This window comes from Nycticebus coucang, chromosome 1 (assembly GCF_027406575.1).
Source record: "Nycticebus coucang isolate mNycCou1 chromosome 1, mNycCou1.pri, whole genome shotgun sequence".
NCBI classification, from domain to species: Eukaryota; Metazoa; Chordata; class Mammalia; order Primates; family Lorisidae; genus Nycticebus; species Nycticebus coucang.
In genome coordinates this window covers 79988854-80016085 of record NC_069780.1, presented here as the reverse complement: position 1 = coordinate 80016085, position 27232 = coordinate 79988854, and the positions used below count along the sequence as shown (strand labels likewise).

Sequence of the window (27232 nt, the reverse complement as noted above, 5' to 3'; positions counted from 1 at the left end):
TTTAGCTGGCCCAGGCCAGGTTCAAACCCACCAGCCTTGGTATACGTGGCTGGTGCCATAACCACTGTGCTATGGGTGCCAAGCTGAACTGGCTAAATTCTTTTTTTTTTTTTTTGGAGACAGAGTCTCACTTTGTTGCCCTTGGTACAATGCCGTGGCATCACAGCAACCTCCAGCTCTTGGACTTGGGGGATTCTCTTGCCTCAGTCTCCTGAGTAGATGGGACTACAGGTGCCCGCCACAACACCCGGCTAAGACTGGCTAAATTCTTATAAGGTTAACTGGATCCCAATCAGAGACTGACCCACCAAGGTGGAGTTAACTAGAAAGATGAACACAGGGTATCACCTAACGTTCCGTGATTGGAATTTCAGTTTCCACTATTATAAAACTGAGGTAAGACCCCCTTAAATCTACTGTGAGGATTAAATGAATTGTGTCTGTAAAAGGCTTTGCAAAGTATCCAGCACAGTGTTTGCCCTTGGCAAGGACAGTCCACACTAAAGTCAGCAGAAAAGCAAAAGAACGGGTTTCCTGTTCTGATTTCCCTGGATTCTACAGAAGCAAACCAAAGGAAGGCTAGAAAGTAACTGTTTCACAATTTAACTTACAGGTTGTGGGAGGTGGGCGGTATGCCTCCAACCGAATCCCAGGCAGCTGACAGCTCCAGGCCTGTACTCCATGGGAACAGCAGCAAAAGTAGCAGGACCCTCCCTTTCAATTCAGCCCCCAGAATTTAATTGTTCTTAATTATATAGAAGCCACTCATATGCAAATCGTGCACCCAGGGTTTTCCTTTTAAATTGTAATTTTTCTTTCAAATCCTTGAGGCACTGGAGTGTTATCACCACTGAAGATGTCACAAAAGAAAGAACAGCCCCCCTACGTGGTCCTTCAAGCCCAGGAGCAATGGCCCCCCTACACAGGCCTTCAACCCCTCTGTCCCACACTGCAGCTAGTCACCCTTCCCCATACCAGGTCTGCCCCTATATAGCTCCTGAGTTTGGTTTCCAGCCCACCTCTCTCTAACCACTTACTTCCCCTCCCCTTCCAGCACTCTGCATCCCTAGACAAAGTACAGTATGAAACCTGTGCAGTGTGCAGGGGGTCAGGAGAAAGCAAAGATCAGCCGGCAGCAAGGTGGCTTCATCTATTCCAGTAAACACCCATTCCAAAAGAAGCAGATCTCGCCAACAAAAATTGTTTTTAAGATTGTAATAGCAACATGAAAAAAAAATGTTGTCATGGCAAAGGGGACAAAACTGTTGTGTGTGATGAGATTACAAAATATATATATCTTGTAATAATATATATATTTACAAAATAAATATATATGTATATATATACACAGAGAGAAGAAAATGAGAAGGCAATTACCAAAACACTAACAGCAATGCTAGGATGAGTAAAGTATCAGTCCCATTTCCCTTTCCCCTGATTTTCCAAAATTGTTACATGGTTTGGAACTTCTGAGGATATTAAAAATGTTCAGAGGGGTGAGCTTTTAGAAAGCTCAAGAGCCATAGGAAGGTCCATCCTCTGGATGTCTGAAAGCAAGCTCAAACTCAACAGGTGTAAGGCTGAGCTCCTGATCACAGCCACCTCCACTCAGTTGTTCAAGCCAGTAACCTTGGAGCCCTCCTGGGTAGTTATCAGCCCACATCCTATCTGTTAGAAATCCCACGAGCTCTGCTTTCAAAGCAACAGAACTTTACCACACCCACTGCCATAGCTGGTCCAAGCATCAGCATCTCCCTCAAGCTCTTGATTAACAGCTGCAAGGGCCTCCCTGGTCTCTCTGTAGCCCAGGCTCAGTACTACCAGCATGGCCTCTTAAACCTAGTTCAGATGGTGTCACTTCTGTGCTCAAAATCCCCACCAGGACAAAGTCTCACACAGCACCCCAACCAAGACCTCACCACGTCTACCCCTTCCCCATTTGGTACACATCCTACGCTCACCTCAAGGGTCTTTACTCTGGCTGCACTGTGAATACTCCGGGTATATGGTTCCACTTCAAAGGCCTTTGCAGTGACTGTTCTATGGAAGGTAAACTCTCTCACTTTCCTCAAATCACTGTAAAATCTCACGCTCTTAATGAGGCTCAACCCCCTGTTTACAACTACAGCCCTACCCCACAATCCTCATCCTCTTTTTCCTTGCCCTACTGATTGAATATTTTCCATGCTACACATCACCCTCAAGCATCCACAAAGCTTAGGTCTTCTGTTTGGGTTACTGTCTCTTCTCCACACCCCAGTAGACAGGAAGGCCCACTAGGACAGGGATCTCTGTCTATTTTGCTTATGTGTCCCAAACATTTTGAGAACAGTCCCTCAGTAACAGTTGATTAATGAAGGAAAACATGCCTACTGGTGTCATGGATTTATAAAAAAAATCACAATTCAGGTCTCAAAATAATTCTTTTTAATTATCCAGTACAAAGTTGGTCTCATCCTAATACATCAGAAACTACTGAATTAGGAAAAATGTTTCGCAAATTGAACTTAAACCTTCACCACATCTAATTAACAAACACAAAGTAGGTATAGAATATTTTTTAAAACCAATGTCTGGTAAGTCATATTTCTTATTTCAGCTTTTTAAAACTATCCAGTCTAGTCATGTCAAGGGTATATAAAATTAGAGTGATTCATTAAATTACAAATGCTGTCATTGTTATAATAAGATGGCGGCGAAATATCTAAGAAATCTAAAAATATAGAAAATGTAGGATATAACTGAGGAAAATAAAGCATTGAATCAGGCATTGAAAAGCTATGGAAGAAAATAAGCTAGAGATTGTGTGACTAGGCAAATCTGGACTATAAGAAGAAGTCCAGCTTGTTAGCCCTTGGTTTGGGGAAAATCTTTTTGAAAGTAGCACTCACATCCTAGGTCTGGTCCAAATCCTTTGACTGACCATCTGAATCAGCAACATGGGTTACTACAACATGCCTGAGATGATTTTTCTTTTTTTCAGACAGAGTCTCACTCTGTCACCCTGGGTAGAGTGCCACGGCATCTTCATAGCTCACAGCAGTCTCAAACTCTTGGGCTCAAGCGATTCTCCTGCCTCAGCCTCCCGAGTAGCTGGGACTACAGGCACCTGCCACAACGCCCACCTAATTTTTCTATTTTTAGTAGAAATGGGGCCTCATTCCTGCCAGGCTGGTATGACTCCTGAGCTCAAACAATCCACCCACCTCGGCCTCCCAAAATGCTAGGATTACAGGCGGGAGCACCACACCCAGATTGAGATGGTTCTTTTAGTGCCGCTGCTTGAATGCATAGATCTGTAATCCCAGAATGCAGAAATACATCAAGACCCATCATATGTATAAACTAGTTGCACAAAAACATAGGCAAGTGAGGTGAGGCCCAGTACCCAATCTGCAGCCTCACCTCTGCTATCTCTGCTGCAGACGCATATCCTACCCCTACATCTAGTCCCCTCCCTGTAATGGGGGTGAGCGCACCCAACACGAAGATAAAAGGGCTGAGACATCAAGGGAGAACCCCCAAACCCGGTCATGCCTCCAATACCCCTGCTTCTTCCAGGTTACCAGAACAAATGAGTCGCGTTCAAGGCTTTAACTAGATGACGGAATCTGTCACTTGAAGCTGAAAAGGTCCCAACTAGAAGGTAGATGAACCCACCACCCAAAACTTAATTCATGAGGTTGGGTCTAAACATCAGGAAAATAGATTAACTTTTGGAACATTAAAATACATCTTGTAGCTATTTATGAAAGCAAATAATTTCTGAGAAATAGGATCATTTTACAAAAGGCCAAAGATGATCTGCATTCCCAATTTTAAAAAAGGAAAAAAGTGTCCCATAAGTGTAAAGTACAAGATCTTTATAAAAGAACCAACAGCTTCTGTTAGGATGGACAGAAATATTCTGAAATTAGAGTGTGGTGTTGGCAGCGGCTGTACAACCCCACAGATAGGCTAACAGACAACCAATTACACTCCTTAAAATAGGTGAATAGTACAGCTGTGAATTATGCCAATGAAACGACTTTCAAAAAAAAAAGAACCAATAGAGAGTAAGTACATGTGCCAGCCTCCTGATTCAATTATTCTTGTCAGGATTCCATGTAGGAACCAAAGAGGAGGCCACTTCTGCAGATGCAACTTCTCAGACAGACCCAGACAAGCTCTGCCCAAGCTCATTCCCCTCTCTGTACACACAGGCCTCCAGTGTATCATTATGCACATATGCAGATGCATTTGATTAGCGCCATCCACGTTTCCCACCATTATGCAGCACTCTGCAAGCTGCAGTTAATTCCTGCCTATTATCCAAGTGCAAAACCATTCTGCCTAATTTCAAGCAGCCTGGCAGCTGCAGAGGAAGAACAGCCTTCAGTGGAGATCCATTTGACGTATAACCCCTGCTGCTACAAGGACTCCAATCATCTAGAGCTAATCAATTTCAATCAAGCAGGCACTATTAAGCAGAAGAACAATGGTGACTTCCTTCTTCATCTTTTAGCATGTACCTTAAAAAAGCCAGCATGAGAAGATGAAGAGAAGGGCAGAAATCAGGCCTGGATTTTAAGGAAAGGGTGGAGGGAGAGAGAGAGAAGGGGAAATCAAATAAGAGCACAAGTGCTTACACCAGACAGACACATGATCCTTAAACCACCTGGCTTCCTGAGCGCTAACACTACTAAATTATTCTGAATGCATCAGTTCTCCAAATAATCCCTTGACCTCTCTTCTTAGGAGGCATTTCCGTTTAAATAACTTCCATTGTGGTTTTTCCTTTAACTATAAACACAGATAAGAAAATATACTAAACAGCACTTTATACAATAAAACAGTGTATTATCCTGTAAAGTGCCATGTTTATATAACAAAAGACTGCAAAATATTCTGTTAAATTTCTAACTCTCATTACAAGCAACTCAATTTTTATTCTGTATACAGTCACATTTTTTAAACATATCCCTTTCACAGCTAGTAATAACAGAAGAGGGAAGTCCTGTAAGCCCACACTAGAAATACTGCCACATTCTGGTAAAAGTTACAGAATTAATCCTTTTAAATCCAAGAAAAGGTAAGTCCCCTGTACCAGAACCTTTAAAAATGAGTAGCTCAGGGCACCCAGAGCTCAGTGGTTAGGGCACTGGGCACGTGCTCCGGGGCTGGTGGGTTCAAATCCAGCCTGGGCCCGCTAAACAAACAAACACAAACAAACAAAAGAAGCCAGGCGTTGTGGCAGGTGCCTGTAGTCCCAGCTACTTGGGAGGCTGAGGCAAGAGAATCGCTTAAGCCCTTTGAGATTGCTGTGAGCTGTCTCGTCACAGCACTCTATCAAGGGTGACAAAGTAAGCCTCTGCCGCAATAAAAAAAAATAAAAAATAAAATAAAATAAAACTGAGTAGCTCCTAAACATTTCCTTTCTCTTAAAAAGAATCCTCATGGCACTCTAGCCTGGACAACAGAGTGAGACTCCGTCTCAAAAAAAAAAAAAGGAGAGGAGGCAATCCTCATGAGCGCTGGCTCACAGAATCAAGAAATAGTTTAGCTGATTGGTATCCAATTTGGCCATCTCTCAGAGATAATCAAGTTTTGAAAAAATATGGATTCCAGGGTTCCAGCAGTTCCTTCTGAATCAGAACCTCTAGGGATAGAGCCTGGAAACCTGTGTTTTGGGACTAGGGGCCCCCCAAGCAATTCCACTAGGAAGAGCAGGAGGAGATAGTGTGTGCCTTTTGGGAACAACTGATCCATTTATCCAGCCATCTGCTGCTCATTCCGGGATACTTCCAGTGACACTGCTGTTTCCAGTGTAGTTCATTCCCACTATAAAATTCTTCAGTCTCAGTGAGAATCAAGTTGCAGGAAGCAAACTAGTTGTTTCAAGCAGAAAGAATTTATTCATTCTCTTAATAAAGAGAATTCGGAGCTCACAAAGTTGCTGAGAAGTTCAAGGGAGCAGGCTCTGCACTGGGCCTCCAGGAAAGATCCCCAGAGCCATAGGGATGCTGGCGCCTCTGCCATACAGGAAAGCTGGGCTGCCTCAGGAACCCATCCTGGAACTACTGAGCTGGCCGCACCCTGTCAGCTGTGGTTCCCAGACCTAAGAACTGCCTCTGGCACCACCACTGCCCTACGTCACACACCCTCTAACAATGGGAAAAATCACTCACTTTTCACTATGCTCTAGAATTTGAACTTGCATGAGTTCAATGTGTTTCCGATGCTGCTCCAATGAATACCTTTTAAAGGTGGTCACCAGAACTGAGTCCCTAAATGAAGACGTCTAATGTATATTCACGTGGCATCCCCTTTTCAAGCAGTCTCTTTCACCCACACCACTTCCTTTGGGCTTTCTTCTACTTCCCCTTCCTGCTGGAAACAGCTATTTCAGTACTGCACTGTACCTAATAGTTCTAAGTTTCTTCTTCAGTTAGGCTCATCTCACAGCATGTCTAGATCTTACAAAGTTCTGATTTGACATTCAATAAACTGCTTATTTTCTCCCTCCCCTCTAAGACTGTCATTCTGTCATTCAGATGAGGATTAATTTTTTTAATACACAGACACGGCCTCCACTGGAAAGTTCTAATAATCGTATCATTAAAATCTGCCAAATGCAACCACAACTTTTACACAGTATTTTCTGGACCCTGTGTCCAATACAGCATTAGGTGCAGTGAACAGATAAAAGTAAAAAGCAGCCCCTGATCACAGGGAGTCTGTGTACTCAGGGGAGCAACAGAGACCAAAACAAAAAGACGAGTAGGGAAAGAATTTTAGATGCAGCAAATGGAATATCTGACACCAATATAAACTATGAACTACTTAGAGTTGAAATAATTAATGATGGTTGTTCTTTTCTTAAAGCATGTGAGATCTGCTGAAATGAACACATGGTAACATCTTGTGTAACAGCCTATTTTAACAGAGCCCATTTTTGCAATCAGATCTTACTTAATACAAAACACCGTGTGACTTCCAAAAGTGGGCATATTGGGCGGGCTCAGGGGCTCACACCTGTAATTCCAGAACTCTGGGCAGCCGAGGTGCACGGATTGCCTGAGCTCACAGGTTCAAGACCAGCCTGAGCCAGAGCGAGATCCCGTCTCTAAAAATAGCTGGGCATTGTGGCAGGTGCCTGTAGTCCAACTTCTCAGGAGGCTGAGGCAAGAGAATCGCTTGAGCCCAAGAGCTAGAGGTTGCTGTGAGCTATGACGCCATAGCACTCTAACAAGGGTGACAAAGTGAGACTGTCTCAAAAAAAAGGGGGGGGGGAATATGTCAAATACAGAAAATCTTCCACAGGTTACCTGGAGGGAGTGGGGAGTAAAGAAAGGTCTTTGAACAACTGAAATCATTCCCAACTCAAGGATTCAGGCCACAGAATACATGACAGTGTACTCTTTATTTTCCTCTATGACCAAATTACTTTTCCTCCTGGATTTAATTTGGTATTATATTTGTGCTTGCCTAAATTAACATATTTCCCCAGATGCTTAAGTTTCTCTCTTTTTTGGTTTTTCACTTCTTCCAACCTGGCCTCCCCCCCAAAAGTAGCATATAGTATCTATTTCTAAATAAGGAATCTGCACAGACTTCCTTACTTTACATATTCTTAAGTGGAAACATACACATTGAGTAAGTTTCGAGTTATGTTGAAGGTGAAAAAGGTACACCCACAAAAGCTTGCCAAGCCAAGTGGAAATTTTACTTTCATTTCTTTTGTAGAAGGATTCCATCCCCTGTACCACATTTTAGAAGCATGCTGTGTACAACTCCCTTAAACAGAAAATTCAAAGTACTCAGTCATTTCTTTTACTACTGCAAGTGCGACCAATTTTATACGGAACGGAACATTTCCATCTTCTATAGATGAGTCAAAGTTCACAGATGCTGGCTTAAGTGTCATTTCTTAAAAGCACCAAGATGAAATTAATCACAAAATATTCCAGAAATCGCCAACAATTCCAGAACAGTCAACTGATGAGCGGTTTTTAGAGCCCTCTGGGCAGTGGGGAAAGAAGCGACAGAAAGATTCTTCCTCCCCTCACTGGATCCAACTCCTTAATCCACTGCCTACAAGCCCTCCTAGGCCAGACTCCATGTGACAGGTGCCCCAAAGAAGGGTGCAAAAATTAAAGCACAGTGTGTGAGCTACAACACTCTGTACATGGGCAGATAAGAGACCACCACCCATGTTCCTCTTAAGTTTCAAAGTCTACCCTATCTCCAGCCCACACTCCCCCAAAGAGGGGCTGGCCCCCCAACCCCAGACAAATCCCATTCTCCCCTATGCTATTTCCATCAGCCTTGGAAGCTCTAAAACTGGGGCATGAATTGTATCTGCTCTTTGAAACAAACACATTATGAGCCAGGTATAAGAAGGGAACCTAGGAGACGAAATCGTTATGTTTTTTTTAAGTAGGAAGAATACAAAAGAAAACAGAAGTGAGAAAGGTATTTCCTCCTTAAATTCAAAAGTATTTTCCTCCTTTACCAACTTTTAAACTTACGCATTCTCTCACTTTACTGTTAACTGTTTCATTGATTCTGAAACCCCTAAATTCCCACAGAGGGAATGACTTGTCCACATTCCTGCAACCAGCGTGCACGCTCAATCTTAAAACCAGTACTCTTTTTTTCAATATTTTAAAACATGTCACACAATTTTCTCCAGTCCCCAGGAAAGGATACATCAAATACAAAACTTATGTTTTGCAACCCACACAAATCTACCAATGCCAACTGCTAGGAGCTCCACTAGAGTCCTGTTCTCTAGTCTGTTCTCATACACTAGGTTTTTCCTACTTACAAGTTTCCACGGCTACAACTAAACTACCTCAAGAGGCAAGCTGCGATCTGTTTCATAATATTTAACGCCAGATCTAGAGGTAAACTGAAGCTCTGATTATTTCACTTCCAGTTTTAAAACCACATATATATGTCTACATGGCTCTCCATGTCAGAGACGGGAGAACTCAACAGGCCAGCACAAGTCTGGACCAACACAGGTAATGTCTGTCAGCACAGGAAGGAAACTCATACCAGAGTGCAGGGAAAGCCACAGCTCTCAAACAAGGACTACAAATCAGAGAAGGCTCTCAAAATTGCATAAACATGGCACCAAAAAGATGAAACTAAAGAGAAACAAATGCAAGGTGGTCCCCTAAAGCATGAAAAACTAACAAGTGAACAAGGACAAAGCTAGACCTCGGTGTTGCAAAAAAAGAGCCTTCATCTCAGGGGGCTGAGGGTTGAAGATTACAGTCCAGGCTCAGCCAGACACTAAGGAGGTAAATCTGTCAGGTATTCCTCCCAGGACTCAGTTTCCTGGAACATAAAAGACCCCCAAACCCAAGATGGGGAGGTAAACACAAAATGAAGACTCAAATGTGGGGGGAAGTATCACACGCACCCTGCCACTCAGGCCCTGCCAACAGCCAGCCTGGTTTTGATCCGTGCACTATAAAAAAGATGAGAAGAAACTGAAGATTTGGAAACAAGTCACCAAATCATTACAGTAAAAATGACTTTCACTGTCATAAACAAATGTGAGATTCCTGTTTTACTGTCAGTCACGACTACCTGCTAGAATAATTGCAAATCCTAAAACATCAATAGACTTGTCCAATACGTGAACTTACGTGTCAAAGCTGCAACTGAAAAAAAGACAGTGACCTGATACCTAAGCAAGAGCCTTCAATCTTTCCCATCCATTCACCATGCCGGAAGCACTGCCATGTCTCAGGCATTGTCCCTGACAAAAAGGACACACGGATAGATACAAACAATAAATTAAACACAGACCTGCTCTCAGGAGCCCAGAACCTACACACACTCTCACCAGAACAAACATTATGTGAAAACTACCAGAACAATTTCTCCCTCCTGTTTCCACAGTATTTTGCACTCACCCGTACGACAGAGCCATCTCCCAGTATGGCCGAAGCTACTTATAACCCCCACTGGCCTCATCACAAGATGAAAGGCTTCCTGAATGTATCCCCCATCCTTGATCCACAATACAGCACCTGCAGGAGGAAGTGCTCAAAACACAGGTGCTGGATACCTGGTAAATGATTCGCATATGAATAATATAGACAGTGAGCAGAAGAGACACCTCTAGGTGGAAGGACAGGTGGAACCGGTTTAGCCTACGCAGATTTTATGCCCTTGTTATTCAAAATACAGTCCACAGACCAGCAGTCCTACATCACCGAGCAGTGTGTCAGAAGTGCAGCATCTCAGGCCTCACCCCAGACCTACTACAACAGAATCTCCAAGCTACCATTGACGTGTGTACACCTCAATGTTTGAGAAACAACAATCTAGAAGAGATTTAAGCAGGAAACCAGCTCAAAACTGAGGAGAACCAGTTAGACTTAGGCAGCAAAAGGAATAAAAAGAAATGTAAGAAGCTGAACGGAAAAGAATTTATTTATGAAGCTGTTAAAATCTGTGACGGAAGAACAGGCAGGCAGGCACTGGGCTATAGAGATGGTGTAAGGATCACTATTTCTAGTGTTAAGAAAATTAAGGGAAAAATTCTTTTAAAACAACTAAGAACAGGCTCGGCACCCATAGCATAGTGGTACCGAGGCTGGCAGGTTTGGACCCAGCCCCAGCCTGCTAAACAACAATGATGGCAACTGCAACCAAAAGCAGCCGGGCATTGTGGCAGGCGTCTGTAGTCCCAGCTACTTGAGAGGCTGAAGCAAGAGAATCGCTTAAGCCCAAGAGTTTGAGGTTGCTGTGAGCTGTGACGAAACTGCACTCTACCAAGGGCGCCATAGTGAGAATCTATCTCACAAAAAAACCTAAGAACAAATATATGCTAATATGCCTGCATGATCTGATAGTGTCACTCACACGGATAATCGGGTGGCGCCTGTGGCTCAAGGAGTAGGACCCCGGTCCCATATGCCGGAGGTGGCGGGTTCAAACCTAGCCCCGGCCAAAAACCAAAAAAAAAAAAGAAAGGAGGATAATCATTTTGTATCAAGTCACATCAACCTATAAACCAGAGAAGGACCTCAGTCAGATGTCTGGACAGCGTGCTGTTATTACACTTAGCATCATGAAATATGCTTCACCATCCAAATGGCAGTGTGGTCATTAAAAAACGAGCCATTCAATGAGGCTGCTCAGAGAGACAGCCCTGCTTTTACTCCACAGAACATTCCTGCAAACTGTAACATAAAGCCAATCTCATCTTCCCAGGAGAACTATATTATAATTGAAGGGTTACATCCTGGCCAAAGGCACCAAACAAATCACAACAATGATGACACTGCACAAAATCTATGCTACAAATTCTCTAAACGATATAAAGTGATAAAATCAGGCTTCCACCCACACATTACAGTTTTTAATTATAAGTGACCTTCATAGACCACAGGGTCTAAATTCACTCTTTCTCCAGGCCAGGAAATAGAAACCCAAAGGAGCACTTGCCCAAGGTCAGGGATCTAATGCCTGAGCTGAGAAATAAACCCAGGCCTTCCACCAGGCAATGCCATGCACTAGTGGACAAGTTTACCTTCTTTACAAAAGTCCCTCTAAGTAGACAAAATGCATACACCATTAATATATAAGCTGTCTCCACATAAAAACATGCATTAAGCTTATACAAATATAACTCTCCCATATGACACATTTTGCGTGCAAACACTATCAGCCACTAAACCTTACCTCTCTGTATGCCTGCTATAAATCTACCATTTTGCTTCATGACCTTTTTAAAATTTACGAAGCTTTGTGGGAGAAGACCAATCAGGGGTTGCCCTGGCTTTTGGCCCCAGGCCACACAGGTCTCTCCTCCTGGCTAGAGATCAGTCACCCTTGGTGGCCACTCCATTCCTGGATCCTCATGCAAAGGGCAATTTGCACCAGCCAGGGGCCAGCACGATGATGATGACTTTTACTGCCTTTGTTTTTCTGAATTACTTAATCTTCCTGCAGCAAACATAACTTGTAATGAGAAAACTATGCCATGAAGTAAGGGCAGAGTTGATATTCAAGCAGAACATACTCTCTTTGTTTTTTTTTTTTGTAGAGACAGAGTCTCACTTTATGGCCCTTGGTAGAGTGCCGTGGCCTCACACAGCTCACAGCAACCTCCAACTCCTGGGCTTAAGTGATTCTCTTGCCTCAGCCTCCCGAGTAGCTGGGAGAACATACTCTCTTTATGGACTGTTTAAAGACTCTAATGAGGTATCACAAGGAGTGTGGGGTAAAAAACAAAATACAACTTTCTGTATAATGTTTGAGGCTGACTAAAAATAAGGGGGATAGCTTCTTTTCTGGGTGTGGCCCTGAGCTGGAAAAAAAGATTAAGTTTCCTTTTCTTTGTTTGTTTCTGAGACAGAGCTTGTTGCCCAGGCCGGACTGTAATGCCATCATCATAGCTCACTGCAACCTCCAATTCATAGGTTACAGTGATCCTCCTGTCTCAAACTCCCAAGTAGCTGGGACCACAGGCAAGTACCACCATCCCTAATTTTTTTTTTTTTTCTTGAAGTTTTTGGCCAGGGCTGGACCTGAACCAGCCACCTCCAGCATATGGGGCCAGCGTCCCACTCCTTTGAGCCACAGGTGCCGCCCCCCCAGCTAATTTTTTCTATTTTGAGAGCTGGGGATATTGCTCTAGCTCAGGCTGGTCTCGCTGCTAGACCTCAAGTGATCGTCCCACAGTGGCCTCCCAGAGTGCTAGGATTACCAGAGGCCTTAGTTTTCTTTTAACACTAGGCAGACCTTCCTCCACAATCCCATCAGTAATAATACAATAATGAATGATCATGTGCAAATTCAACTACAAAACGAAATTTGAGGCCAATCAGAAGAATACAACATCCTTTCTAAATGGTTCTCATGAGCACATCCTTCAAAACAGTTTGCCAACCTACTATGCAAATGTCAGCCTTTGCATCTTCTAAAACCTCAATTCCTCTTCCTTAAAGACTTCCCCCTTCTTATCTTCACACTTACATCACAAATTTGGTTTCCTCCCACACAATGAAGTTCTATTTTCCTTCAAAATTTTAATTTTTGGTTCATTATTGCTTCTCTCCCACCTCCACTGAGATGACTGTCCCCTTCACTACTTTAGGCAAACTGCCTGATTCCTCCTGTCTTGTACAAGGAATTTCATTCAACAGGGAGCTTTGGAGACAGACAGTAGGAATTTCTAAGTTTCACAAACACTTCCAAGTTTAAAAGCAATATAACTCTGGCAGTTTTAGGTCACTAAAGTAGGTACCATGGTTTGCCAATGCCTGACAATAACATTTGGGACTTATATTCACACATAAAAAACTAGACTTCTGATTTTATTCTGATAATAGAATGCTAAGAGCATAAAAGTTAAAAATGTGGGTAATCTTTTGGCCTTTATTTTTTTAAGAACTGAGAAATACGCCACCATAGAAATATAACACATGATGGTTAAGTGAATAAGCCACAAAACCCTATTCAATCCTTAAGTCTAACCACCACCTATCAGAGTGGGTTAAGGGAAAACCCGAGCTCTGCAGCCCTGGTAGAGGCCACGGGGATTTCCTCCTCTGCCTTGGCTAGATCACCAAAGCTAATCCTAGGCCAGGCCGCAGGCAAGCCCAATGCTGACAGTGGTTGTGGAAGATGGAGGAGGAAGGATGGGGAGACTTTGGGAAAGGGGGCCCCCAAGATGGAGACAGTGAGATGAGGTGAGCACAGGCTAGGGCTTAGGAATGCCCACTTCCTGGGGCAGGCTCTCATTCATTCATTCACTGGTTCCTTTGTTCCAAGAAACATTTAGCAAAGACTAGGGCAAGGGTACCTGCTAGGTGCTGGGGATATAAAAATAAAAGTAACTGAAGGATCTCATTCTTTTTCTTTTTTTTTTTTGATCTTTTTATTTATTTATTTATTTTATTGTTGGGGATTCATTGAAGGTACAATAAGCCAGGTTACACTGATTGCAATTGTTAGGTAAAGTCCCTCTTGCAATCATGTCTTGCTGAAGGATCTCATTCTTAAAGAGCTCCAGCTCATTGAGTGGAGACAAGTAAGATAAGAAAGAACTAGCTAGGTAAAACACCAAAGGTTCTGGCAGAAGTAGCTCAGGTTTGGGGGAGGGGCAATCTTCCTGGAAGAGCCACACCCAGAAGAGTCCCTGAGCCCAGAGGGCTGGCCCCCACCTCAACTTCCACCTGCTGACTTCCTTCCCCAGCACCAACATGGAGCGTCAACCCCACCCCACACCTCCAAGGAAAGAGACCTTTTGAGGTCTCCTAACATTTGCACATAACGAAAGCTAAGACTATTTACTATGAACTTAAGAACTTAGAACTTGCAAACTTAGAAAGTTGAAATTAAAAGCACGCAAAACAGGAACTGGAAACCCACAAGTTCAAGCTTCAAAGATGGGAACGTCCCATTTTGTAAAGGGCGGTTGAGGGTTCCCACTTCACTACTCTACATGTCTCCCCCCCTCCCCTTTGGTGTAACAAGGACCCACGCTTGATTTCTCACTCTTTTCAAAATGTATATTCAGGGCAGGTGCACTGGCTCACACCTGTAATCCCAGCACTTTGGAAGGCTGAAGCAAAAGAACTGCTTGAGGCCAGAAGTTCAAGACCAGCTTAAGCACAAGCAAAACCCTGTCTCTACAAAACAAACAAACAAACAAAAAAAACAGAAAAATTAACTGGGGTGGGGTGGTTGTTCACTCCTATAGTCCCTTGAGGATTGCTTGAGGCTAAGAGTTTGGGACCAGCATGAGTAAAGGTGAGACCCTGTCTCTACCAGAAATAGAAAAATTAGCTTGGTGTGTTGGCGCTTGTCCATAGTCACAGCTGCTTGGGAGGCTGAGGCAGGAGGATCACTAGAGCCCAGGAGTTTGAGGCTGCTGTTAAGATATGATGACACCTCTACACCCTAGGCTGGACAATAGAATAAGACACTGTCTCAAACAACAACAGTTCCCTCATCCTCAGAGAAACCAGAGGCCCTAGTACGAGACATGCAGGATTTTACTCTCAACTCTTCTGCTCTCAGACACGGTCTCCGCAGAAGCACATGCACCAAAATAACAAGAGGCTGGCTGGGTATGGGAATCACGGAATCTTTTTCTTCTTCTATATATTGTTGAAACACTATAATATAGACATGTGTTTCTTCTGTAATAAAAACAAGATATAAAAAACAAAGAACCATGTAACAACACCAATGAACCTTGAAGAAACATTGCACTAAGTAAAATAAGCCAGTCCCAAAATATAGTCTGAGTCTATTCACATGAGGTACACAGAATAGTCAAATCCACAGAGAGAAGTAAAAGGGTGGTGCCAGGGGCTGGGAGCAGCAAGGGATGGGGAGTTAGTGGTGAATGGGCACAGAGTTTCAGTCTTCCAAGAAAAAAAGATTGCTGGAGATGGATGATGGTGACGGCTGCTCTATAAAGTAAATGTGCTTAATGCCACTGACCTGTACACTTAAAAGTGGTCAAAAAGGGCTAGTGGCAGTGGCTCACATCTATAATCCCAGCACTTTGGGAAGCTGAGCAGGAGGATCACTTTAGCTCAGGAATTCAGACACAAATGTAAGAGCGAGACCCTATCTCCACTAAAAATAGAAAACTTAGCTGGGGATGGTGGTGCTCGCCTGTAATCCTAGCTACTCAGGAGGCTGAGGCAGTAGGATCACTAGAGCCCAGAAATTTGATGTGGATGTAAGCTGACACCACTGCACTCTACCGAGGAAACGGAAGAAAACCCCGTCTGAAAAAAAGAAAAAGTCAGAAAGGTCAATTTTGTTATGCATGTCTTACCCCAATTCTTAAAAAAATAAAAAGAAAAAGAATAGTCCTCAGGAACGTATTTGGTCTAAAACAAGGTCCATCTGTATTTAACAACACAGCAAAGCACAATGGTTCTAGTAGGTTGTAATGGATACTAATTTCCTAAGTAGAACAATAAGGATAGAACATACGGGACAGTCCTGCCTAGAAGGCCAAGACTCAGAATTCTCCCTGGAAAAAAGTCACCCCCTCCTTCCCAATAATATCAGCACCATTATCCCCAACACAGCCATCAACACCATTCAGTGAACCCCAACATGTATGTATTTGTGCTATCTCCATCCTCCCACAAGCCCAGAAAAACAGGTACTACCCCTATTGCGCATGTGATGAAACAAGGCCCCCGATTACATAAAGTCTATGTACCCCAACCTGTGGGCAGTGCTGCTCCCCAAGGTAAACTTACCTTGCCCCCTCCCGAAAATCTCACAAAGAGCAGGCTTCCCAAGGAGGATGGCAAGTCACTGCCTGCCTCACTCCCTTCCACACAGATGCACCGAGCACCTGCTCTATCAATGCCAGGCACTATTTTAGTGATGAATCCAAAGACCTTGACTGAAAAAGCAGAAGCTATAGCTACCTCCATGAAAGGGTCCCCCTGCCTTCCCGTTAACTCTTTTTTTTTTTTTTTGGCCGGGGCTAGGTTTGAACCCACCACCTCCAGCATATGGGACCGGCGCCCTACTCCTTGAGCCACAGGCACCGCCCTTGTTAACTAATTCTAAACAAAAAAATACTTTTAAGTAGTACTCCAACAACTCTTTACATTTAGTAATGAATCCATTCTGATCATGAATCCCTGGCACACCCACCTGCATCACAGAAATTAAATAACTACTCCTTAGCAAACCCACGCATTACCAGGAGAGGAGAGGACACAGCAGAGCACAGAGCGGGCCTCAGTTAACCACTCACTGGCCGTTTTCAATCTTTGCTCTCTGAACTCCCAGCAGAGGAAAATGAACTGCACTGAGGAGCTGGGCCCTTCCCTGTTTCCTGCCGAAAGTATGAAAAATATTCACAACTAGTCGTCTATCTTTAAGATGTATGCAATTGAGCACTCTAACTTTTCAGTCTAATATAAAAATCTTCCTCCTGGATCTTAAGTAAAATGATGGACTCTCGTGCAAAGCCTTCAAAGGCCCCCGACCCCAAATGCCAGCCAGATGGGGAAGCAAGTCCACATGGAGGTCCTCACCGCAGGCCCTTATGGATTTCTGGGTCTTTCCTTGAGCGACTGGCTTTGCATGTACCATTTGCTTGGCATTTAATATGCGCTGGGCTTCATCTCAGTGGTTCTGTTTTCATGTGTATAAATCTGTGAACTCCCTGCGGTCAAGGACCAGCAAACTTCCCTATTTGTCCATAGCATCTAATCCTTTTTCTCACACACAAGATACTTTGCAGGTTCTTCCAAGGGTCCTCTGGTGTCAAAAAAGAAAAAAGCCACAGACCTTCTTCCTAGAAATGCAGAGTAAATTCCTGTCTCAAAGCCTGATTTGCCCCTCAGTTCTGCTGGGGTGTATGACAGCACCTGATCCTGCTGTCCAAGGGGCCCGTTTTCCTTCATCCTTACCTCCGAAATTATCCAAATTACCTGCGTACTAAATGCACATATCTGCTTTACACGTGTTACAGTTTAAGACTGGTTGTCTCCTTATCCTCAATGTGCTGGCTAACAGGTAAGAAAGTGCCAACCCCTTTACATGGCAAGGTAAAGAACCTCTATCCCTTTACCCCAGCTTTTCTTCTGTGGTGTTAAAGTCACCCAATGTTTAACACTTCACAGTATCTGTAGCAGAAAGAAAAAGTGAGAGATCCTTTTATCTGAATTTGAGTACAAAGTCTTTGACTAAAAAAAAAAAAAAGTACGCTCAGGCACTAAATAATTTTTCAGCAGTGTTCACTGAACACTGGCCCCACGCAAGGAACTCAGAAAGAAAATATTTACACATGACAACAGAACAACTGCTGTTGAAATCTCAGAGAACTTTCCCTACCAAATCTCCAAGTACAGAAAGTACCCACCCCACAGGGCCAACATCTCCCTGGCTCACCGGCAGGTTCCCACGGCTCACGGGATTTCTCATTTTCCCCAAGGCTCACGGGATTTCTCATTTTCCCCAAGGCTGTATCACAATACTGATTTAACAAGACCTTTGCACAGAGGATTTCCCCTCGCCCCCAGGAAGGTGGGGAGAAAAGTATTACACATAAAGAAACACGTCTGAGGAAATGTAAGAACAGTGTTCAAGTGTTTAGGATACACCAAGGAAATGTCAAGGCCCCAACAGCTAACTTCTTAACAGTGCCTGCACTGACATGGGACAAACAGGAAGGAGGAGGCACCATGTGGCCTCAGCTAAGAAATCAGCGCCAGTATCCCCAGAGTTAATACATTCAATGGCAAAGCTGAAAATCAGGTTCTGATACATCCTAGGGAGAAAACGGAATCTGAACATCAAGTGAGGCTATTGATTTTTACAGTCAGCCAACATATACACAAGCCTATCATTTCGTTTTTAAATTGTCACACATGATTTTAATCAATAGGAAATTTCTCAATAACTTACTCAATGTTCCCATTCCGTGTATGATTGCGTAGAATCTCTATCCCCCCTACCCTGTGACATCAAACACATCACACTTGTTATACACATTTTTTTCTCAAGGATAATCTAATGCCAAGACCAAAACACTAATTTACTCACTATGTTTTCAAATTCTTCTATTCCACTGATACCCTGTTTCCCCAAAAATAAGATATCCTCTGAAAATAAGACCTACTTACAGGAAAGATAAGACGTCCCCTGAAAATAAGACTTAGCGCATCTTTGGGAGCACACCTTAAAATAAGTCTTATTTTCGGGGAAACAGGGTAGTTTCTCGGCCCGTGGCGTCCGCTTCTTATTTTCACAGACCTCGATCCTCTTTGGGTCTGCCACAGCTTTCTATTACACCAAAAACATGTCTTTTGAAATGCTCAGCTGCATCCCACACGGCCAGCCAAAGGTGCTCAGGAAAGGAAAGCTTTTTATGTTAGCATTCAGTGCAACAATCACAGGGCACAGAACAGGTAGTTCTAGTGACTGTGAGAACCCAAACACCTGCTGACTGAACTCAACCTCCAATCTAAACATAAACCTGGCTGGACTCACATTAAAGCCCTGCATGTTCACTCTCATTCTCCAAGTCTCTGTTCTCACTAAGTCAGAAATTTTTCTGTTCAACGAAAAAAGTTCACTGGATTTGGATGGCGCCTGTGCCTCAAAGGAGTAAGGTGCTGGCCCCATATGCTGGAGGTGGCACGTTCAAACCCAGCCCAGGCCAAAAATTGCAAAAAAAAAAATTAATTTTTTTTTCCACTATAAAAGATAAACTTATAGTGGGTTTAGGAAATAAAGAAAACTAGTAAACAAATCCCCTGTCATTCAAGTTGGGCAAATTTTCAAGTCATAAAAATAGGGTCCAAAAGACTCCTACAAAATGCCAGGTGCAGTGGCTCACATATGTAATCCTAGCACTCTGGGAGACTGAGGTGGTGGACTGCTTGAGCTCAGGAGTTTGAGACCAGCCTGAGCAACAGTGAGACCCCATCTCTAAAAATAGCCAGGCAGTGTGGCGGGCGCCTGTAGTCCCCGCCACTCCCTACTTGGGAGGCTGAGGCAAGAGGATCGCTTAAGCCCAAGAGTTTGAGGTTGCTGTGAGCTATGATGATACCATGGCACTCTACCAAAGGCAACAAAACAACAAAGACTCTGTCTCAAAAGAAAAAAAAAAAAAAGACTCAGCACCTGTAGCTCAGCAGCTAGGGTACCAGCTACATACACCAGAGCTAGCAGGTTCGAATCCAGCCCCAGCCTGCCAAACAACAAAGATAATTACAACCAAAAAAAACAAAAAAGCCAGGCATTGTAGTGGGTGCCTATAGTCCCAGTTACTTGGGAAGCTAAGGAAAGAGACTCTCTTAAGCCCAAGAGTTTGAGGTTGCTGTGAGCTGTGACGCCACAGCACTCTACCCAGGGCAACAAAGTAAGACTGTCTCAAAAAAAAAAAAAAAAGAAAAAGAAAGACTCCTACCCAGTGTAAGGGCTTTTGAGAAGGTAAAATCAGAGTTAAGAAAGGGGCTACATGGGCACTGAATAATTCAACTGGGCTATCACAGAAAATCAGGAATGCAGCAAAATAGATATTTTGCTTTCCCGTTAGTATGGCTTGAAAACATGTGACTACAAAAATACACACAATGCACACCACAGTAATCCTAACTGTGCAAATTCTCCAAAGAGTATTTCTTACATGGCTACCATATTTTTCATAAGCCTGCTACATTACCAAGTCTCAGATAAACAAAAGGCTTCTGGCCTAAGTAATGGGAAAGCTAATAAGCACTAAACTTAATGGATTCCATTCAATTCAGTATTATAATCAACACCTAGTATGTCTCAGGCACAGGCAGACCAAGGTTTTGTAGGACTTGAATCTTATGTGGAGGAGAACAAGGAAATATTTTAAGTAGTTTAAGAGAAAAAAAAAAAAGACAATATGTATTACTTTTGAAAAATTAATAAAAAGCACAATCTTCTAAAAAGCATTCCTAGGAACACTCCCAGGGCCTTGGAGAAGACCTATGCAAGTGAGGATGAGAGAACGTGTTTGTGTCCCTGCAGGTGAGGGAAGGAGTAGGAAAAGCATCCTAGATTAAGAGATATCCAGGGAGGAGGCCAGGGAAGTGAACTCCAGGTACAGGAATTCCAATGGTGGAGGCAAAGAAGACATCAACGCAAACTCAAAGAGGAATATAATACCAATTTGGGCTGCTCACATTAAAATTTAAAAAATGAACAAAAATACCAGTAGCCAGTGCTGCGAAGTTTGTGAAGAAACTGACAATTTTAAGACACTAGTGTAAGAGCTTGACTGCAACAACTTTACTGAAGGGCAATTTGGGAATACTTTTTAAAGGCGTTAAGCATGCCCACTTTTTGGTCCAGCATGTCTAATCCTAGTAATGTAGCCTAAAGAAATGACTGTATAAGCAGTCAAAATGTAGAAGCAGTGTGATTTTTTTTCCCCTTTCAAATAAATTTCATATATAAAGAATTAAATTTTAAATCCTGAAACATTCATATAATGAACTACAAGGCAGTCAGCAGAAGTGATGTAATTAGATAAAGACACAGGAAGATGGTTAGGATATATTAAGTTGAAAACACAAGTTATGGCCAGGCAGGGTGGCTCACCTGAGCTTAGGAGTTCAAGACCAGCCTGAGCAAAGTGAGACCCTATCTCTATTAAAAACAGAAAAAACAGCTGGGTGTTGTGGTGGGCAGCTGCAGTCCCAGCTACTCAGGAGGCTGAGGCAAGAGGACTGTTTGAGCCAAACAGTTTGAGGCTGCTGTGAGCTATGAGGCCACAGCATACTACCCAGGGAAACAAAGTGAGTCTGTCTCAAAAAAAAAGAAAAGAAAAGAAAAGAAAAATAACCCCAGCAAGTTATGAAATTGTATGTGTCATATAATCCCATTAAAAATAGATGATAAAAATAATATCCTATATTAATACAAAAAAGTCTGAAAGGAGACATTAAAACCTTACAGTATACAACTCAAAGGAATGTAATTAATCTATTTTAAAATGGACAAAGGATTTGAACAGACATTTCTCCAAAGAATATATGCAAATGGCTAATAAGCACATGAAAAGATGCTCACAGAACTAGTAATTAGAGAATGCAAATCAAAACCACAATGAGATACCACTTCACACCCACTAGCACAGCTCTAATAAAAGTCAGCCTGTAAGTACTGGTGAGAATACAGAGAAAGCAGAATTCTCAAACGCTGCTGGCAAGAAAGTAAAATGGTACAGCCACTTTGGAAAATAGTTGCTCAAAATGTTACACACAGAGTTACCACATAAACCAATCATACCACTCTTAGGTATATAACCAACAGAATTGAAAACATATGCACACAAAAACCTACATACAAAAGGCCAGGCGCGGTGGCTCAGGCCTATAATCTCAGCACTCTGGAGGCCAAGGCAGATGGATTGCCTGAGCTCAGTAGCTCAAGATCAGCCTAAGCAAGAGCAAGACCCCCATCTCTACTAAAAATAGAAAATTTAGCTGGATCTTTAGGGGCACCTGTACTCCCAGCTATTCAAGAGGTTACCACATGAGGATCTCTTGAGCCCAGGAGTTTGAGGGCGCTGTGAGCTAGGCTGAGGGCCACAGCACATTAGCCTAGGCAGACTCTTGTCTCGAAAAAAAAAAAAACTGCACACAAGTGTGTTAATAGATTATTCATAATAAACTGAAAACAACCTAAATGTACATTGGGTTGATGAACAAAATGTTGTAATGTTCCGAATGTGGAAAATTATTTTCAACAGAAAGAATTGATATATGCCAGTATGTGGATAAACCCTGAAAATATTAAGGTAAATGAAAGAAGACAGTCCCACGAGGCCGCATGCTGTACAATTCTATGTATACAAACTACTCCGAATAAGCAAATCTACAGAGACAGTAGATTAATGGTTGCCAGACAATACAGTGGCAGGGGTAGGAAGGGACTGCTACTGGGTATGGTTTACGTTGATAAAAATTTTCTGAAATTAAATAGTGGTGATGGTTACAACACTGTGAATACACTGAAAACCACTGAATTGTATGCTTTTAAAAATGAATTAACATAGGCGGCGCCTGTAGCTCAGTGAGTAGGGCGCCGGTCCCATATACCAAGGGTGGCAGGTTCAAACCTGGCCCCAGCCAAACTGCAACAAAAAACAGCTGGGCGTGTGGCGAGCACCTGTGGTCCCAGCTACTTGGAAGGCTGAAGCAAGAGAATTGCCTAAGCCCAGGAGTTGGAGATTGCTGTGAGCTGTGATGCCACAGCACTCTACCAAAAGTTTCAAAGTGAAACTCTGTCTCTAAAAAAAACTAAAAAATTAAATAAAAATGAATTAACAAAATGGGGATTGGTGTGATTGGGGAGTGGTATCCCATCAAAGCTGTACTTTTTTTTAAAATACAAAAGCCATCTCTGTATTTTGCAGTGGTTTTAATGTTCTTTATATTTTATGTATATTTTCTTAAGAGAAATTTTAACAACAGATATGTCAGCTAGGCAAGCTTGCATGAGTACTAACTTTGGTTCCCTGTTATGAAAGGTGATAGAAACGGTGCCTGTCTTAATGGTACTCACTCACAGTTTTACTGAATGATTACATAAGAAGCCATTTGTAGAGGGCTGTAAAGAGTATCCAGCATAAAGCAAACACTCGATAATTAGATATTATGATTATAACCTTTATAATAGAAAACACTATCTCTATTTTGAAAAGCAAAACATGCCCTCCTACTTACATCACCACACATGCTTGAGTCATTTCTCATCATTTAAAAAGCAATCCTCTTCTCAGCAGAGACAAATGCCAAGTGAAAAGCAACTGAGATCCAAGAGAAACATGGTAAATGATTCGTGATAGCCTCTGTCCAGTAAGGGAGTAGGTGATATTGCACAGACCTCACACAATGACCTTCATGTGCTTCAAGCCCTCAAGCCCGCTCAACAACCCTCTAGAAAAGGTGCCAGCATTGGTCTTGTTTTACAGAGGAGGAAATCAAAGCCTGCAGAGATTTATTTGGGTAAGGTCACCCAGGGCAAGAGGCTGAGCCAGAATTTGAACCAAAGTTTATGATTCCAAAGCCTGTGCTATGTAGTACCTGAGGGAAAATTGGTACCTCAAAAAAAGCTGCTCAAAGGAATCCACATAAAATCCACAATCCTGGAGGGGAGAGGGAAGGAATGAGATTTATCTGAGAGTTTCTTTAAAAATAAGACTGAGTTATGAAAATAAGTGTTTAATATTCAATAAATGTTGTTACAATCCCAGCCATGTCCAAAGTCTCAAAAGGACAAAGAATGAAGCAAGAATCAAGAATTTTTAGTGTAGTTCTCGACAAAATTGTAAGCTAGCTTGAGATAGTGTAGAGAGGGACACAGAGTCATAGACAGGTAATTTTTGCTAAAATACTTAAGAACCCCATTTTCACAAGAGTATCTCCTAAGTGCTTAGACATTTAAACCATCTTCTTTTGAAGCATCAAACATATCATCCGTGTCAATTTTCTTTTCTTCAATTCCCAAGTTAATGACACTGGCTACAGACTAGATGGGAAATGGGAGGAACAGAAGCTAGTATTAAATAGGAAGACTCATTTGTTTTTTTTTTTGTTTTTGTTATTTTTATTAAATCATAGCTGTGTACATTAATGTGATCATGGGGCACCATACACTAGTTTCATAGACCGTTTGACACATTTTCATCACACTGGTTAACATAGCCTTCCTGGCATTTTCCCAGTTACAGTGCTAAGACATTTACATTCCACATTTACTAAGTTTCACATATACCCTTGTAAGATGCACCGCAGGTGTAATCCCACCAATCCCCCTCCCTTTCCCCCCTCCCTTTCCCCCTATTCTTAGGTTGTAACTGGATCCATTTGTGGATCAATGGGCACTTGGGCTTTTTCCATGACTTAGCAATTATGAATAGGGCTGCAATAAACATTCTGGTACAAGTATCTTTGTTGTGATGTGATTTTTGGTCTTCTGGGTATATGCCTAGTAGAGGAATTATAGGATTGAATGGGAGATCTATTTTTAGATCTCTAAGTGTTCTCCATACATCTTTCCAAAAGGAATGTATTAATTTGTATTCCCACCAGCAGTGTAGAAGTGTTCCCTTTTCTCCACATCCACGCCAACATCTCTGGAGGAAGACTCATTTGAATAGAGACCAATTTTATAAGTGTTACATTCATTACTAAATATTTTCATGTTATGACAGTGTCTGCATCCCTATGCAGAGTAAGTTAAGAAAACAAGATTAACTATATGGTTTCTCTAATACCTACCCTGCTAAAAAATGTGAAAAGAAAACTGAGCTTCTGCCCTATTTCAATCTTCAGTTTACTCATTTGATAAATATTTTTAATACATTTTTTCAAAACTGTCAAAAAAATAAAATCAGGGTAGAGCGCCTATCCTACTTAAAGACCCTGAACCAACAGAAATAGGTTTATTACACGTAGTCTCTCACAGTTTTCTCTACTATATAAACATACTCTGGCAATGACAACCAAAAAGGCAAATACCAATTCCCACCCTACTCCCCTTAGGCTAACGTGACAATCTGCAAAGCACCTGTAAATTCAAACAGCTTGCAAGCAGTAAGGCTAGATTAGACAGAATACCTTCACCCTACTCGAGAGCTCCACTGACACCTGATTCCTTGAAGGCTAAAACCAACACGTGAAAAAAGAATATTAGCAAAAGATGAAGGTGTAAAACTTCATTAGTGCCAAGTGATCATGTAAATAGCCTGTATGCATAAAATAATAAAGAATAACAAGGCAGAAGGCACTTTTTATTTTTATACTTTTGGTACCTGTAGCTCAAACAGCTAGGGCGCCCAGCCACATACGCTGGAGCTGGCAGGTTCGAATCGAGCCCAGGCCTGCCAAACAATGACAACTACAACTAAAAAATAGCTGGGCACTGTGGCAGGCACCTGTCATCCCAGCTACTTGGGAGGCTAAGGCAGGAGAATCGCTTAAGCCCAAGAGTTGGAGGTTGCTGTGAGCTGTGATGCCACGCACTCTACAGAGAGCGACATAGTGAGACTGTCTCAAAAAAAAAAGAGTAACAAGGCAGAAGACCTCTAGGTATCAGGAATGGCATGGACAGAAGCACAGGGAAGAGGAAAAGTTCTGTAAAAGTGATCTTAGGGGAAAAAAAGTGTGTATTTGAGATGTCATATGAAAGTTAAAATGGTGCCACAGTTTTAAAATATTCCAATCAGTTCATCTTTCCAGGAATTTTAACTGAAGAAATAAATAAATACATGCTCACTGGGCTCCTCCTCATCCCTGCCCCCATGATAGCCTTTGCCCAGGGTTCTTCACATTTTTGTTTGCATAACCCCAAAAAGGATCTGGAACAACTATAGGCTCTTTTACACATTTTTAAGTTAACATTCAAAATTTCACATTACAATTTTAAATGACTGGAAAGAAATATAATTTCTGACATATCTGTTCTAAATGCCATAACCATTTCCCACACTCAAAATCCATTTTAAAAAATAGATGAACAAACTTTTTAAGAGCCAGAAATTGTACACCATTTCCCTTTCTCCTTACTCTCATCGTTTCATTCCACTTCCCCCACAGTATTCCAATCCTATTACTTTTATGCTTGGAAGGCTATTCTACTTCTCGCCACCAAAAATCTGTGAACAAATGTAATAGGTATATTTAACCATAAAAATCAGTATTAAAAATTTCTTCAAACTTTTAACTTTCAAATTGAGTTAAATTATTCTTTTAAGGGTGAAATTGGCCAGAAGAAACTGTTAAGTTACTCAATGTAAATGTAATTCCATTGGAAATGCATGCCTTAATAAGACAGATGGGACTTTCTCTCTAATTAGGTTATGATTTGCAGATTATTATTACTGGAATGAGACAAGATTCTATTTGAAATCGATTATCCTGTGTAGCTTATGCAGAGGCAGGCATTGAGAAAATGTGTTCTTGTAAGTAAGTAGACAGAAAAAATAAACAGGTAGATGGAAAAAGGTTTCTTCTAACAAAGAACAATGTCTGTCCATGGATTTAAGACTTAATCATTAGCTGACCACTCACTCAATTAAGGTGTCTTTCGATTTTAATGAAAGCAATGGGAAACTTATTTGCAAAAGGCTCTTCAGGTCATTCACTTTCTTAGAGACCACAGCAATATTTTAATTAGCCCCCTGCATCCTGATGATTAGGGGTAGGTGAGAGGTGTGTCTTCCTTTTCAAGAACGGTAATTCTGAAAGAGGGGGTGTGAAAGGAGAACCAACAGGCCACCTGGGCCACAGGTACTTTCTCAGGAAGGTCAATTTTAGAATTGATTACACTCAAGATATAAGGATCAGCAACTGATTCCCTTTAAACGATGCCTCTATGTCCCTTGAAAAGTCTTCAAGTACCACCAGGTGTGCAACTTCAAGTCACTGGCAGGGACAGACCTCAAGATCAAAGAGAAACACAAGATAAGGATTATTTTTTTAATTATCCAAAGTCTGATATTACTTGGGCTGCTTCATACACATATGCTTTCACAATGAGAGTTAGGTTCAAAGTCTATGTGCTTTCATTTTTAAATTAAAATTTAGCCTTCCACAAAATGAACATTAGAGTCCCTTTCCTCACAGATCATATTCCACCTAGCAACATCAAAACCAGAGCACTATAAAAGCAGCTGCCATCCTATTAGAAAAGCAATCCCAACCCAGCAGTTTTCAACCCTGGCTGCCCATATTCTGATTACTTTAGG

At 42.1% G+C, this 27232-nt stretch overlaps 1 protein-coding gene across 4 annotated transcripts in view; it reads right to left on the bottom strand.

The window, feature by feature from the left end:
• The window catches only part of TMEM131L (transmembrane 131 like), a 172376-nt gene that overhangs the window by 102587 nt on the left and 42557 nt on the right, over positions 1–27232 (bottom strand). The window contains exon 1 of one of the 4 annotated variants that reach the window (XM_053583210.1): positions 18627–18900. The exons of the other annotated variants lie outside the window; for them this stretch is intronic. The gene's annotated coding sequence lies outside the window, so the exon portion shown is untranslated. Of the gene's footprint in view, positions 1–18626; positions 18901–27232 lie in introns of those variants that run through there. 4 annotated transcript variants of the gene reach the window in all.